Source organism: Lissotriton vulgaris, chromosome 6 (genome assembly GCF_964263255.1).
Source record: "Lissotriton vulgaris chromosome 6, aLisVul1.2, whole genome shotgun sequence".
NCBI lineage: Eukaryota > Metazoa > Chordata > Amphibia > Caudata > Salamandridae > Lissotriton > Lissotriton vulgaris.
In genome coordinates this window covers 1,310,017,403-1,310,032,765 of record NC_141694.1, presented here as the reverse complement: position 1 = coordinate 1,310,032,765, position 15,363 = coordinate 1,310,017,403, and positions in this window count along the sequence as shown.

Here is a 15,363-nt window from a genome sequence, read left to right as displayed (position 1 = left end):
ATCAGAGAAAATGGGAGCATCTTCAGATTTCCATACTTTACATATTTCTCGCCTAGCCAATAACATCACATAGAAAATAAATTTAGTCTGCTGATTTGCAAGCTGGTAACCCGTCCCCAGACCGAACAGAATCATTGCCGGTGAAACCACAATCCGTGTTCCTAGTACCTCCATCAAAAAACCCTCAATTTTTTTCCAAAACAAGTTAAGGCTAGGACATTCTACGAACATATGCATATCATCTGCCTCTAAAAATTTACACCTTGGGCAGCTATATTGTAGGTTTGTGATCCTTGTCAGTCTTTTTGGGGAGAAATACACCCTGTACAGTGTGAACAGATGGTTTCGTTTAAGAGGAGCGGATTTTACTATTCCGTTCACCAGACTAAAAGAGTCCCCCCACAAGTCTACCAGTTTGTTGCTATCCAGCCCCCCAACATTTCCCCAGAGATTTTGAAGTTCCAAATCAGTAACTCCCTCTTTTTCCATCAAAGTCTCATACCAAAAAGCGAGTTCTTTATCCCAACGCCCCTTTCTATTTATAAAATCAAATTTCGGGTTAGATGTACATTCCCATATTTCCGTAGACCACCAGCTTGACAGCTGGTAATATTTAAATCTTGTAAGGGTTCCTCCCGTCAACATAGAGAGGGAGTCCCACCCCAATAGCTGTTGATCATTTTGTAAATCTTTCCACTGCATTAACCCTGCTAATTTGAGAGGGGTTGACAGTTGGTCTCCAAGGCATTCTGGGGTCCCTGGAGAGTCCCATATTGGGGCCTGAGAGGCGTAGTATGGAATTTGTAATTTTCTCCTGAAGAAAACCCAATTCTTCAGAGCCGTAACTAAAACCTTTAGCCTAACCTTTTTGTAAAATCTGGGGTCTCCAAACTTAAATAAAAAGTATTCGTGGCCTTGGGGGATACCATGCAATATTGCTTGAAACAAACGTCCCAAAAAAGATGTATCTGCCTTACCTGCCATAACTCTGAAATTTTTAAAGTGGAAGGAATGGGCATAATGCAAGATGTCAGGTAGCGCCAGACCTCCCATTTTTAATTGTCTTCTTAACTTTTTAGCAGAGATTCTGGGCATTTTGGAATTCCAAATGAATGAACCTATTTTTCCTTGTAGTTTTCCCACCGCCTTTATGTCGAAAGATAAGGGTATTGAATTAAACAAGAAAGTTACCTTTGGTAGTATAATCATCTTTATAAGATTAACCCTCCCGAAGATGTTTAATGGGAGCCCGGACCAACGCTGTAATTGACCACAGATTTCCTTATACACCTTGTCCAGATTAACTCTCAGTCTCTCATTGTAATTCTGCAAAAGGCTGGCCCCTCGTTTCATAAATTACAACCTCTCCTCCTTTAAACCTTGTCCCTTAAACCTAACACTACCTAATTCTCATCAAGCCTATCTATCACACTAACAATTTTCCTTAAACCGCATAGTCCTCACTAATGATCACACCTAACTGGTATTAATGTAATCTACCAAAAAGTAACTGGATTGAATGCATGCGATGTTTTTTTCTTGAGAGGACATGACTAATCGCAATAACTAACTTTTAGCCACTGGATTAACCACTAATCTTGGGTTCCGAAGTAGTCTACTACTCATTGTAAGGCCCTTCAACGCCTCGTCAGTGTTAGTGAGCATGATATAAATACAAATACAATAAGATTCAACAGAATGGCCCATCCACTCATAGTTGGGGGACAGCTGTAAATCAGCTTTTTGTGAATGCCATTCACTTAACCCTGTGTGTTTTTTCAAATATATATATGGAACTTATGCACTTCAAAGAACATTTTATGAACAAGCCTAATGGGGTTGACTTAGACTTTTGAGAGCCTGTGTTATACCTATTGTAATTTACAACTGTTATCTTAAATTTAAAGATAGTGTAAATGACTCTGGAGCCTATGTATCTACCCAAAACACTCTCCCCCTCAAAATATATATGTAAATAGTCATATTGAATACATATACTGCACACATCTTTCAGAATGTGAAAGTCACTGATTGTCAAGAGAGATTTGTGTTGCATAGTCTTTTTACATATCACAGAAGACCCTCAAGTTCCTCAGGATATTTCTCCAACTCCTGCATGCACAATCTTACATGTATTTAAATGTAGAAGTAGACCACCTTGAATCAATCAGTTTCAAAATTAAGGATCTTTAATTTGTACTATAAAATAGTATTCCATCATCCACACATTCATACAGTAGCCTATGGAAGACAAGGCAAACTTTTACTTGAAGATAATTCTGCACCAATCAGACACCAAAGACCAATATTTTCTTAAAATCACAGTCTCAGTTGGGGTCGTTTAGGACAAGCGAGTGCTTCCCTTTATTCAATACTTCAGTCCCCCAGGTACCTGCGGTCTCTAATAAAGACACAGGTAATGGAAATACATTTTTACTAATTCATAAAACTTTTTCTATGAATAGTTGTGTCTTACTCCTGTCCTAGAAGCGAATTACATGTTGATATCCAACCCTGGTTCCCAATGCACTTCTGAGCTCAGATTTTTTTGGCCTTTTGAGGATCTTAAGGAAGGTGTTGATCCTTCTTCCTTTCGAGGCGAGACGGTTTCTTGTCCAGTCCCTGATTCTTTTGCGGTTTGATTACGCGAATGCGGTTTATCTGGGTGCACCTCTGGGCACTATTAAGATACTTCAGTCCGTCCAGAATTGTGCAGCCCACATGCTCCTGGAGGTACCAAGACATGGCTCGGCGAAGGCTGCCGTCCGAGCTCTGCATTGGTTACCGGTGCAGGAAAGGATCCAGTTTAAAGCCTTGTGTATGGCCCACAAGGCAACGGCCAACAACGGTCCGGCCATCCTGCGCCCTCTTTTCAGCCATCATCAAGCGCCCAGAGCTTTAAGATCCAATTATCGTAATCTGCTCTCTGTTCCGAGGGTTAAGCACTCTCGTACAGGGGGTCGACGGTTTGCAGTGCAGGCAGCAAAAAGTTGGAATCAACTGCCCGATTACCTACGTCATGAACCCAATCACCTACTGTTTAGAAAGCAGCTGAAGACCTTCCTGTTCTGCTGAGGGATGTTGGTTTGTTATGGGTCAAAAGCGCTGGGATGCCTCCGGGTAGCCAGCGCTACACAAATCCGTACTCATTCATTCATTTATTTCTCACACCTTAGATGTGATTTACTCATAAATATCAGGGTGTGAGATATCCAGTCACACGGACTATTAAAAACGCAGCTGCAAGGACTATTCTATTATTCGGGCTCTCTCATAATGAGACACAGGTTCCATTTAGGTGACTGGATCGAGTGGTTCCCACTGTTCATTCATTTGGCTTCTGGTCATTCATTCAATTGGTCCGAATGTCTGTTCAATCATACTTCTTCAGATGTGTTCAATTACTTCTTTTTAGTCTATGTCTGCCAACCATCCACCATCCCAAGTATCTCCGGGGGGTAGCGTGCAGGGACGGCTCTGCCATTATAGTCTAGAATACTCTTCCTACATCCTCCTTTGCCAAACAAATTTCAATAATTTCTATTACTGCTAAAGGAAATGTCTGTTTTCTACCCCTATTTCAAGTTAGTGTTATCATTGTACGGTCTTCTTGTGGTCCCCTGGATAACGTTTAAGGTCGCTGTTACACTTTATAAATGCTTCAGTCATTCAATCGAGTCCCAAAGTTTTTCGTCTTGAGTGGGTTTGTCTTAGTCCTGGAGATACATGAGTATATCAAACTACTGATATATACCCATGTGATTTTGGCAAGGGTTTCCAATTGCTCCCTAGAACACTTCCACAGGGCTCACTCTCAACCTGAATACATTCAAGAGAAGACGTACACTATGTGGTGTAGTAGACAGACCTCCTCCATTTCCTACTCCATAGTACTGATTAGCTATCAATACATAGATTATTGGCAAGTGGCAGCAATACCTAGCATGCCAAATGTCATCTTTTCCGAGGTCTTTATCTAAATTTGACATCATAATTGCATGCACACTTTGTGGAACTACAGCACCGCACCACTCACTATTTATTAATTTATTTATTTATGTATGAGTTTTGAAAGAGCTATGTGTTACATTATAATTGCTTCAAAATTAACTGGTGTCAAAGAATCAAAAATACTTACGCCCAAATTTACTGATATTTTGCATCTGGGTTGTGTCACATTTTTGATGCAGCCTGAAGCAAAATCTATTTTAGTATTTAGTAAGCCGTGCAAAGACAGATTTGCATGGCTTTGCGTGAGTTTCTGAAAAAAAGTAATGCAAGGCAGTGGATAGCGCTTTTGCGTTCGAGAGGTGTTACATGGGTGGAACATGGACATTGGCAAGCATACACCCAGATATTCTGATGCCAACCCATATTTACTACAGTCAGTTATCATGTAAATGTAAATTGATACTTGTATAGCGCACTACTCACTCGCAAGGGTCTCAATGTGCTTGCACTAATACCGCTGTGGAACCCATCCTGGCTTTCCCTGTGAGGCGTCCACTCCTGGGCACCCCCAAGGTGGAGGCCAGGCATCCTTAGCGTTGTGGGGGCCGTTGTGGAGATTAAGCAAGCTATTGCCCAGAGTTGCAGAGTGGGACTCCATGATTGGAATAGGCACCGAGGCGAGAATTATCAGGTCCTTGGAATTTTGAGCCCAAGACCCGCCGAGGCGGGGAATTGAACCCTGGTCCCGGGCTAGACCTCTGCATCAGGGTCTGCCGCTCTAATCATTGAGCCACACTTCTCCACGTGGGTTTTTACCAGAATGATGTGCCTTCTCCAAGCTGGTGGAACAAGGAGAAATATCATTATTTCTGCTTGTTACTTCCTCCTTGCATCTGTGCATTCATACAAAGAATTTGAAGGTGGAGGAGGGTATCCTCTGGAGCTAATCGTGTCCCGCAACCCGATTAGCTCCAGAGGATTCCCTCCTCCACCTTCAATTACCTCCGCGATCTATGCGCCTGCTCCATTCCGGCCTTTCAGCAATCCGGTTGTCCAAGAATTGTACATCCTTGACCCGGCCCCTGGGGATCTACAGACCCTGCCAAGACACACCTCGACTACCTTGGCTCCCACGCGGGACGTTAAGCTTATTTTCTATAATTACGCCTCGCCCTGGCCTAATGTCGTACCCCAGTGACTGGGCCTGAACCTTTGTTTGTGCTCCTCCTTGGCTGGACTTCAGCCACCATCCCTGACACATTTGTACCTTTCCAAGCACTATTGTTGCAACTTGTGGCCATTGTCCTGATGATGGCCTTAATTCAATCAGGTCGAAACGCAGTCTACGACCCAGCAGAGAACTTTGGCGCTGTTGAGGTCAATTCATTTATCCAAAGAATTAAAAAAACATTTGTACATAATTTTATGTTTTCATTGACCACTTTATTAATAGCTCTTAATTTCTTCACCGTGCACGCTGTTCCTGTCACACTCTTGTGTCACTGCGTCGTCACCGCAAAGTGCTCACTTGTGTGTTATGGTCACCATACAATTAAATGTACTGTAGTGTTGATTCAACTACTGAACAATAATAATTGCTTCACTTCACCTTCTTCTGTTGTGGTCCCTTCCTTCTTTCCCTTCGTCCTCCATGATGTATATTATTGTATTTAACGACCCTTGTTAAATGACCTCCAGTTGAGACATTGTTGTCTTGTTATAAGCTCTACCCGGTCTCTCCTTGGATTAACGGGTCTACTCCTGTAACTATTTCCCCGTAGCTGATTGGTACGGCACATTCCTGCCCTTTTCTTTTGCCGTAGGGCAGCGCAGCAGGTAGGCACACGGCGCTACCCTCAGGCAAAACCTCATAAATTAGGCCCAATGTTTGTGACTTTACAATAAAATATGCCACGGTTTCTTTCTTTATTTTTGAATTGCTTACCATAATTTATTACGCACCTAACCAAAGTAAAACATGAGGAAATAAGTTTCTTGAATGTAGCTATACTTCCAGATATTAAAGCTTAAAAAGAGTGTTTGTGTTGCAGTTAATTCAGTTGTTCAGCACCTCAGAATGAGCTGAGCTGAAGAGGTTTTAAGATAAGTGGTATGGCAACACTGGTATCTGGAAAATTGTTATATAAAGCAAAGTAAAATTAGCATGTCTTTCAACTTAAAGAAACACACGTCTACATTTGCAGATTTGTTTCCATATTTGAGCTCTCACTACAGATAGCTTCATCTGTCTGTCGCAGACAACACTGCATACAATAACACACAGAGTGGGCTTTGGGTTAGCTCTGGCTCATAATTAGGTGGCTTTCATGTGAATCTCAGCTTCCGAAGGAAAGTATTCTTGCCTATCCTGTGCTTGTCCCACCATTGGACCATAGCTTGGTTACCCTTACCTAGGGTGTATTCTTCCACTGAAGACAACATGGAATGGCTTTTTTTTTCTTTCCATTATTATCTAGCACTCCATAAGAGAACGTCTTTCAGCAGAGTCTGGTGAAAGTAAGATCGGTAGGGTAGCGGGTGGGAGGGTGAGGTGAGGTGGGGGGTTGGGGGTAGGGTGGAGGTTGGAGGGGTAGAGGGGTGGAGGGGGAGTCAATAGCCGACGAGGTAAAATATATATATGTTTTAACTACTTAACTTGCACGTGCCGGATCACCCCGCCCCACTTATTTTATCTGCACCGGCCGCGGCTGATGTATTTTCCTTTTCTTTCCTTTTCTTTATGGTGTGCTCGAGCTTTCCCTCTGTCTTCATTTACTCACCCAATCTCTGTCCTTCCACCTTCCACTCTCCCTCTAGTGCTGCTGGCTTTGTCAATGCCAGTGATCGTGATTTTGGGATATGTGATGTGATGACACAACACACATTATGTCACTGCAGCACTTTTATACTTAAAACTGTGGAAAACATATCTAGTCTTTCAAAATGGCTGGCGGATTGTATGACACGACACGAGGATACAACGCAAGTTGTGTGTCAGACAATGTGCTATCCAATTGCAAAGTATCCACAAAAAATGTTTTCTTTTATTTAAAGATGGTTACAGTGTTGCGGGGCACAATTTCATGATGCAGTGCACATTGCACCTCATAGCGTTGCAGCTATCTTGGAAGTATAGAAACCAATGTTTTCAATCATTTTAAGATAGCCAGTTGCCACTATTGGCTTTACCATTGCTGCGCATTTTAACAGCCTTTGACATTGGCAAAGCCAGTAGATCGTCTTCACAGCATGGGAATCCTAGACCAATTGGAATTACCAACGCTTGTTTATTGAGCCTCGTGAACATTTAAGGCAAGTCTCAGCGTAAATATCATCATTGTGACTCAAAAAATAAACTAAAGAATAAAATGTAAGTTGTTAGAGTTTAAATATCCTTATGCAGAGATGATGCCATCCAGATCAACAAGAAAGCCTGTACTACCCTTCCCTCATTGCTCCCAATATTATCCGACTTTGGAGTATGATGTATAAAGTATAAGGATGCAGCATAAACATCCCTACGTAAAATTACTGCCCAACGTTAAATAGCTGCCACTGCAGTGGCGGCTACTCCACAATGGCAGAGAAGCGTCGACTGCCTGGCTGAGGGACAGCAAATGTAAATTAAAACAATGTTTTTGCATAATTTTAATTTACATTTCCGGGCTCTTAGCCAATGGTGTTGGGAGGGGTGGGCCAAGGCATCGGAGGAGGAGTGCTACTTGCACTCCATTCCCTAAGTGCTCATGTGTGTTTGGCCGGCCATCTCAGACCGACCAAAACACACATGCGTTCTTCGGTTTTCTCCAGCCCAACTGCATTGAGCAACTTGGCAGGAGAAACCCCATAGACTCCCTGGTCTGAGCAGGGCATCTTTCCTGCTTGCTCAGACCATTCCCTGCGCTGCTCTGCAGTGTGGGGATTGGACAGGGAGTCTGTCCCAGGGGCTGCTGGGACCAGCAGGCATGAAGAGGAGCGGCGGTGTGATGTGACGCTGGAGACGGACGGCGGCAAAAGGTATGTGTTTTTTTCATATTTGTATTCCCCCCGCCTCCACGGGATGCCTCCTGAGTGACCCCACCTAACCCACCACCCTGAAAAGGCGAAGCACTAGAATAGTGCGCGCCGCCCTTATGGCCGTCGAGCCCGTCCCCAGGAGAAGGGAGGAGGGGGGGAGTACCCCCTCCCTCATTTGCCTACAGTGGGCGGCTACGGCGGGGTGAACCGGAAGCACTTCAGTGCTTCCGGTTCACACAGGTACTGACAGGTGCCCCTGTTAAAAAGAGGTGTGGGGAGAGGAACCTTCTCTTGTTCATACGCTCCCCACGGATGCAGCACCTGGGCCCCCAGCGGCCCGTGATTTCTTTTCCCCACCCACCATCCCCTAAGGCAGGTAATTTAAACAGGTTGGTCAGGGAGGTATTGTGACGTTTCTCTAAAGACGTTTTATTACAGATATATAGGGTGATAGCATTAATGTAAGATTGATGATTAGGTACCTGCTAATGATGTCGGTCAGTAACCGGTTCACTAGGTTCACTTAGAGTTTATTGCAGGTATCTCAGGAGACGGAAGTAATATAAATGTGATATGTTTACTTTGTTCTTTTACTTCATTACAGGTATCCCAGGAGTTATTCAATATCAATGCAATTTTTTGGTGAATGTATAATAAAAGTGTCAATATGTGTGAACTTGTCAAGAACAGAATCAGTTAGGACGAAGTTATCCAATTGACGTATGTAATGTTGAATAAAAGTCAGTACATGTTATTTGATATCAGTTAAAAATGTCGTATTTAGTTTTGTGTCTCCGGTGAGGTGGTAAGGTCATGATTGGAAAGCATAGTCTTCGGTTCTTAGCGGTCAAACATGTAACTCCAGGGGCAGTGACAGCCGGTAGGTAGGCTGTCGGGGTGTGGGGGCCGGGGGAGTCTTTCTTCCCAGTGGGCCTGGGGCCACCCCCGCATGAGCATGCGCATCAGGGCGCAAGTATGCAGAGTTTCTGCAGCCCCCGTTATGGAGTTTAGGGTACTGGGCACAGGGGGGGCCCGGTGGAATATATCTGTCCGATAAGCTGAACCCCCAGCGCAAGCCATGCAGAGTTTCTGCAGCCCCCGTTATGGAGTTTAAGGCACAGGGCATAGGGGGGGCCCGGTGGAAAAAGATCTCTCCGATAAGCTGTACCCCCTGCGCAAGCCGACTCCGGCATAGTAATTTCTCGTAGTTTGCGGGGATCCGGAGGCTGCCAGTCATTGACCTTGCCGTAGGCTCTAGAGGGGACACGCAGAAAGTGTATATATGCATTGTTAGATTTACAGTAGGAGTGTCATGTGTATTAGAGTTGAGGATCGCCATGTGACATCATCGGCCTAACAATGTATCTGGCCTTTCTGCATAATTGTAAACAATGTTAATAAATAATGTTTTTTAATTTTGTAATAAATACGGCCGGGGGGTTACTCCCCCCTACTCCAAAAATTTCCCAAATCGGTGTGGTCTCAATACTTGACTTGAAAGAGAGAGGGAGACTTCATCCGGGCAAGGGATGGCCGTAGGTAAAACAAGTAAAAGAGGGGACTTGGGGGAGTACCAGGCCATATTTATTTATGGTAGCCGCCACTGGATGTCAGCCATTTCTCATTAAAACAGCATTTATAAAGCGAAAAACCTACTGCAGATGTTCACATAATAAAAACATAATTAATTTGTGTGGCAGTTAATCATGCGGTTGAGGTTTCTGTGCAAGGGTAGGTAATCAGCTGAGGTGTTGAGAATGTTGTTATTCTGTGAATTCATAGTTATAAGTTTCCGTGTTCAAAGTCACTAAGCGTGCAATACAAGTTTTACACTCGAAACGCAACGTCCATCAGGAGCATTTTCCAAAAGCAACACCTTGTGATGTGCATTCCTCCTCTATTATTTTTGTAGAACTACCAAACAAATGAAGTTAAAGGGCTTCTTGTCGCTCTGTCACCTTTCCATGGCAGTCTTTCTCTCAGGTACCTGCGGGGTCAGGGTAGACAAACAACCACTCTAAATTGGGGGATTGCCTGTCACTGTTTTTAGTAGTGAATGACTGCACTTTGGTGGCGGAAGAGCCAAAGGCATTTCTACCAGTAGTAGGTTGGCCATCGCCCTCACCCTCACTGTAAATAGGGCATTCTGACCAGGGCAGGCCCTATATCAGACTGACTGGAACAGCGCCCTGGGCAGGAAGAAAATGTGGTGTTTTTTTGTGGGGGTGGGGTGGGACATTGTGGTGTGATGGCAGGAGGTGTGAGGAAGATGGGAGGAGGACAAGGGGTTGATGGGGTGCAAACAACTACGCTGGGATACATGAAGGAATGATTACAAAATGTTTAATGGGACTCGATTGATACCAAGGGGGATGGGCGAGCTGCTGTTTGCATGACATTAACTCAGGCATCTCCATTCTGCTCACCCCCCCCCCCCCCCCCCCGAATATTGGAACCCCAGGCCTGGTCCCAGCCCGCCCATGCCCAAGGACGACCCTGATCATGACACCAGAAGCACCAAAGATAAATCTGCTCATACCGCTCTGCTCTAAATCAGACTCCAAATTCTGCTCCTACTCAATGCCACAAACTGGTTTATAGACTCACGGGAAATAAAGATGAACATTTGTGTATATTGTTCCTCCATATTCTTCTTGCTAATTTTTATGCGCCTGGAAACACAAACCAAAGCCAGAAAGAAGAAAGACAACCACAGGTACCAAACTGTCTTTGTTGAATTTGTACAAGATAGTACCAGTGATAGTACCCATCATGCAATTGCCGAAATATCATGCCTCTCTGCACCATCTCCATGACCACGGCACTTCACTACTTAGCAACTAATGCGGCCTCGAAACTGCAAATAGGCGTTGCTTCATAATTTCAGATAAAGCTATATCAAAAAAGTCGAACTGACAGTCTTCAAACAAAATAGTGTACATAGCCCCAAGAAGGAGTCGGAGAGTGTGACATAAAGAGCAGTCTAACTGACCATAAAGCAATTTTTGAGACAACATCAGTAAATGACTTTGGTCAAAGCCATATGTTACTAAGTTATAGCACGTCACATTTCCAACTGTTTTTTAAAGAGCACGTATTACCTTATAATCAGTGTAATATCGATAGCAGCTAGGCAGATCTCCCATGGAGTAATACTGATGCCTTTACCATGATATCTGATTCTGTAGGTATTTTGTCAGCAACTAGGAGAGAGGTTTCTGTGACTGCTGAGCTGGATCAATTTCAAATAGTGTCACTCTTCTATTATAAAGGTAACAACAAGCCCTAGCAATCAATCTTACTTTGTGGTCACAGCACGCCAATTCCTGCTGAGTAAATACTGCATTGAATCTGTCTAAAGTAATCCAACTTAAGCTATTTTAAAAGCAGATCAGGCCAGCAGTCTGAAAGAAATGTACTGTATATTTTCCCCAATAATGTTTTTATTTAGTTGTTGTATAGTGCCAGTTAAACAAGGGTGTATGTGTGCGAGTTTTGGGTGGGTGGTTGAGAGAAAGAGGGCTGAGTCACAATGCCTCATGGCAGTGTTTCTGTTGTGACCCACTGGTTTCTCGCTTGCAGATTTTTGGTGGGGGGTGGCGGGGGGGAGAGGGGTTGGGGGGGGCTAGTCCGAGCAATCACTAAAGATGGCTTTAAATTCTGTGTTTGTTTTGTCACATTTCTGTTGCTCCAACTACAGTGGTCTGGATAGCTCTTCTGACAAGTTGCTGCTTATTTGTTGCTGCTTATACTTTGAACAGGAAATTGGTGTATACCTTTCTTTCTCTGACTGCAAAGCGAGAGGAGTTTTTAATGTGAATTATGAAACATAGAATATCGGTTTTTTTGCAACGCACAACAAAATGCAAATACCTGTAAATGACCTGTATGCATTCGGCAGTTCGGAAAGCAAAAATGAAGGACATGTTTTTTTATAATTCTGAAGTGTGATGGAAAAAGATTTTAATAGAATCAAAACAAATAAAGCCACTTTAATTGGTGAGCCACAAATGATAAATATTGACCGAAGCCCCATTTCCACACATTGTCCTTTGAGTGCTGTGTGCTATATAGTTTTATCAGTAAAACTGTCTGTGCGAAGTCAGTGTCCATTTCAATGGAAAATGTGCTGTCTGTAAATGACAGTGTGCTTCCACAAGATGCTTTAGTTATAATAAAAGAATCGCCCCTCCTGATGTCCATTAAAGGTAGGTGGGTCACAAATGTTTTTGGTTCTAAGAAGTGGGTTGGGGTTCTAAAAGGTGAGGGAATCTATGATATCATTTTAGTCAATGTAGGCCAGAAGCTTGCAGGAAAATTGAGATCTCCGTGAGATTCCAGGACTTTTTGAAGTCCATCTCACGGCTAAGCGACACATCAGCAGACCTCCAGATTAAGAAGCCTTCACCTTCCCAAAAAATATGTGCATCTGAATGACAGTGTGGCAAAATGGCAATGGGATGCTGCTTTTAGGCTTGTGCTTGAGAGGCATGAGGTAAACCATTTGGAGAAGCACCTCATAGCAGCATCATTAAACCCTATGTTTAACTGGTAGCCTATGGGGGGATTTCAAAGGTGGTGTAATGCCTTCAAATGTTCTCATTCCTGAAAGATTCGGGGGCATATCTTCAACGAGGCGATATAAAATTATCGCCGCTTTTGCGTTCGTTTTCGGAAGAAAATCGGCGATAATTTTATCACCTAATCAGCAAGGTCACGCTATTGTGTGAAACCTTGCATCAGCGCCTGTTTACTGAACGCCCAGCTTTGCATCCTTAATGAGATGCAAAGTGGGCGTTCCAGCCCTGACATTACTGGAGAAATGTCGCTAAGCGACATTTCTCCAATTAACAAGGGGTACGCTTACCTGCAGAGCGACAAGCAAAGTAGCAATAACCTCTGTTATCGCTACTTTCCTTACGCCTGCTTCGAGACTGACTTAGCCAAGATATCCTATGTAGGTTGGATATCATAGCTAAGTATGCCTCACCCTATCATCAAGCTAACTCCAAACTTTGTGAGATTATCGCTGGATTTTCAGCGATAATCTCACATTTGGCAGTTAGCGGTTGGAATTTTATTGCTTTTGAGATAACCGTTGCTAACAGCATGCTATCTCAGCGATAAAATTCAACTTTACCCGGCGATAAATATCCTAGCGCTAAGTGCGCTTAGCGATAATTATCGCCGGTCCTTGGTGATATGTCCCTCAGTCAGTTAAACTGTGCTCTGTGCAGTCTGTAGGGAAGTTCTCCATACATAGCGCTTCATTTATCAAGGAGTGGGAGGATTACGGGAAGATCGAGGGGAATTTGGTCATCAGCCTCCACTATAGGAAGTACAAAGGGAAGGGGTCCCAGACAAAAAACAAGATGTTACAAACTTATATCTTAATATACAATTACTTCAAGGAGCAAAGCTATTGGATGCAAAAAAGTTTTATTCAGATTTGCATGTATTTCCTTTCACTGGTTAGAATTCATAATACATTTGATTATATACATGACAAATTGTAATAAATGTAAGTGCCCACATTCACAACGGGGAGGGGTGAAGTGAAGGAAGTGTCAAGGACAGGGTAGGGTGAAGGAATAGTCTGATTCATTCAGTGGCAAAGTATTATTCTCAATTTATAGACTAAGTACATGTGGTCCCTTTAGCCAAAAGGCCACAACAAAAAGGCTCTTAGAGAGTCCAAAATGTAACTGATGAACAGAGCCAAACTCCACTTCAGCCGTTAAGGTCTTGCTTGGGGTAGGAGATTGGTTGTGGTTGTGTAGTCAACGTTTCGACCCGGATTAAAGGTAGGAGAGTAGTCCTTACAGGGCGGGTCTTCTTCAGGACAAAGGAGTTGTGGGTGGGCAACCTCCTAGGGAGTAGTTAAAAAGAGATCAATTAACACACACCCATCCTATTAATTTTTACAAGGAGGGCAGATTTTGAGAGAACAATTTCACAGTTAAAAACGTATTGTCAAGGGTGTGTCACGGACACCGTACATACAGTGTGAGACAAAGAGATACAGAATTACACAAGGTCTGTTACTAAATCCCCTAGTGCAAGGGGTGAGAGAGACAGGATCTACAGAGGATGAAGCCAACTTATAGCTTGACATATATTGGTTACGATTGACACGTTACATTTGATTGTCTGGGGCAGAGGGTTGTGTCTACACTCCACAATACCGATAGAAATCGTTTAATTACTAGTAACGTAAAAACGTTATGCACCTCTGTGTATTGGCATATTATCCAATATTCGATGCACATTATATAGCACCAACACGTGGCCTAGATCTCGCCAGTCCCAGATGGAATTACAGGGTTTTGGATCACTTCAGGGTGCTCATTGGCAGTGGTAGATTCCATACTTAGGAACACCAATTTGCACAAAGCTGCTATTGGTGACCTATATTTACATAATTTTGTTGGGGCCACCCCGTAAACTATGTGAAAAGCATACCTATAATTTCTGAAGTGGTCTTGCCAATGGAATAAAAGGAGCCTTTGAGGTTGTCGATTCCGTCACCTTAAAAATGGAAGAAGGCGTTTATCATTTGCGCATTGTTACATATTGTCTAAAACATAAAGTATAGTTAACTGTATCAGGCTTACCACTATTATTCAATTCTTTGGCCGACAGGGTGGATCACTTGCATACAGCACTCATTCGAGTGCTCCGGTGACTCGTACTACCCAATTCAAATTATTAAGAGCAGATGAAATATGCCTGTGCATGGGAAACACAAATTAGAAAAAGATCTGGATACTAGTGCCCGGGTCCCGATATGGCACAGTTTCAGAAAGTTTAAGAAATGGCTTACCACTATTAATAAATTCCATGGCAACCTGGGTGGATCACTTGCATACAGCACTCATTCGAGTGCTACGGTAACTTGTACTACCCAATTCGAATGATTGAAAACAGATGAAATACGACTGTGCATGGGGAACATAAATTAGAAAAAGATCTGGGGCCTTATTTATGAAGGACTTGCGCCGCCGGTGCGTTACTTTTCACATGGGAAAAAGTGACGCACCGGCGGCGCAAGTCCTTCATAAATAAGGCCCCTGGGTATTAGTGCCAGGGACCTGATACTCTACAATTTCAGAGAGTTTAAAAAAATGCCTGGCTGCGTATTTATTCTAGAAGGACGTACCTCTGATCAATGTAAGATTTCGAGGCCATCTACCGGTAGGATTCCTTGTTTGATTCCTTGAATTTTTGGCATGTGCCTTATCGTATGGATATATTCCGGTAATCTTCGTAACTTGCCTAAGGTAAAATGTGCTTCCCATTCTTTTATGTAGTTTAGCCAGTAAACGCGGCATGCAATAGCCGGCGTCTTGAACTTAGCAGCTCCTTTACTGTCTTACAGGGGCTTCTGTCGAATAC